Here is a 1,939-nt window from a genome sequence, read left to right on the forward strand (position 1 = left end):
AATAAATCAAATAATACAATTTCTCAAATCCAACCCTTTTTTAAATAACTTTACAAACAAGTGTAGGATTTTGTAGAAATTTCGGCAGCACCTCCCCTAAAACTTGGACTTTTGCCACCCGGTTCGGGTCCCAACTAAACCATTTCTCATTCCTTTTCAACAGCTCAAAACCAGAAGTCAATTTAAAGCAAGCTAAATCCAACAATCGCCTCAGTGGCGTATCTCAAGGAAATCATTTCAAAATCAACTCAATATCAATCGATATAACTCATTTCCCAAGCTTTAAAGAAACGGTTCAATAACAAATCATTTGTCCAAAACCAAATCAATTAAAATAAACCAGGCTGAATTCAAAAGTGCATTCGACTTTTCACATCATTGAAATAATTGACTCAATTCAAACCAATCCTCAACAGTTTAAACTCAGATTTCAAATCTTTAAGGAATCAACTTCAAAACATTATATTTCACAAAGCCGCACAACAACTCAGCCAAACCAACATCCATAATCATTCAAGTCAATCAAATAATACATAAGGCAGATACAATCACCAAATACACAATATCTCGCATCAGTATCCATATGTAATAATTCCAATACATAAAATATAGTTTTTGGAAAGCGCCCCTACCTCAAAACGCAAATTCCATAACCCAAATGTCTCACAAAGTCCTTTCCGCCTCAACTCGAAATTACCGGCAACCAAAACCTCAGCTCCCAGCCACTTTCGCAATAACTATAGCAACACTAATCGCAACATATAATAATCAGGACTCAACCCCACGTTACCAAAACTCATTTATTAACCAAACACAACCAAAAACTAACGCGAGGCTTTTTGAAACACAATTTCTTACCGGAATAACAACATGAAGCAGCTGCGATTTCGAACCGGCCCCGGCAACAGCTCCGGCGGCGGCCAGAAGCCCCGGTGGATCAACTATAGAAAATCGCGTAACATTAAAACCTTTTTGAAATCCAAAAAGGCAGAGACTTCAAATAAAACCCTTACCGGTAGAGATCTCCGGTGATGGCAGAAACAGCCAGAAGCTCGGCGGTGGTCCCGGAGGTCACAGAGCCACTCCCGGCGACTAGAACCCTTTTTTTGACAGCGGCAATTCTGACAGAGGCGGCGCCGGCGATGCGAACGACGGTAGGGCACGGTGGTTGGACTCTCAACACACTTTCAGATCTCTCTGTCTCTCCTACTCGATGTGACTGGACAGTCTTCCTTTCAACGGCGCGCCGGCGGCAGGCCCTAGCAGTGGCGGAGGTAGGTGGCACTTACAGGAACCATCTCAGCCTTTTTCACGCACGTCAAACTCCTCCTCGTGCATCTCTCTGGATGGCAATAGCAGCAACACCACTGGCCCGAGGAACAGGGAGTGGCGGAGCTCAGCCACGGTGCAGCAGAGCAGCTCAACGGCGACACTAAGACTCGACAATGGTGACGGCGGCGCAGCTTCCACACGGCGCCTTCTCCCCTCTGGCCATGGCTCGCACCTTCTCCCTCTCCTGATCGCGATTCGAACGGTGGCTTCATGGTGGCGACAGTAGCTCGATAGGACGATGGCAGCATAAGCTTGGCGGCGGTGACGCGGTGAAGGCGACGCAAACTGCACGGCGTAAAATGCGGCCCCCCTTCCCTTCCGATTATGATCTCCTTCTTCTTCCCCTTCATATCCGCGTTTCTTCTCGGTGTGGTGGGTGTCTGGTACGTTGAAGGAGGAGGGTGAAGCTTCATATTGATCTGAGGAAAGGGAAAGGTGTGTGCCACTGCTGCTGGGTTAGGGAAGTGGGTAATTGGATTAGGGTTTTTCGTGTGTGTTGACTGCTGTCTTGGGGAAGGGGTTTCGGCTAAGGCTAGAAGGGAATTAGGGTTTCATTTTAAATGAGGTGAAAATGTGTGTTAACTATGATTTTGGGCAAAATGGTAAT

At 46.2% G+C, this 1,939-nt stretch overlaps 1 long non-coding RNA gene across 1 annotated transcript; it reads right to left on the reverse strand.

Moving 5' to 3' along the window:
- Positions 1 to 687: 687 nt before the first annotated feature.
- LOC130963171 (uncharacterized) lies at positions 688 to 1,056 on the reverse strand. The gene is made up of 3 exons (XR_009079803.1): positions 1,014 to 1,056; positions 859 to 941; positions 688 to 748 (listed from the first exon to the last, which is right to left on the reverse strand). It is a non-coding gene; the product is annotated as an uncharacterized LOC130963171 (long non-coding RNA).
- Between the last annotated feature and the right edge of the window lie 883 nt (positions 1,057 to 1,939).

Source organism: Arachis stenosperma, chromosome 1, assembly GCF_014773155.1.
Source record: "Arachis stenosperma cultivar V10309 chromosome 1, arast.V10309.gnm1.PFL2, whole genome shotgun sequence".
NCBI lineage: Eukaryota > Viridiplantae > Streptophyta > Magnoliopsida > Fabales > Fabaceae > Arachis > Arachis stenosperma.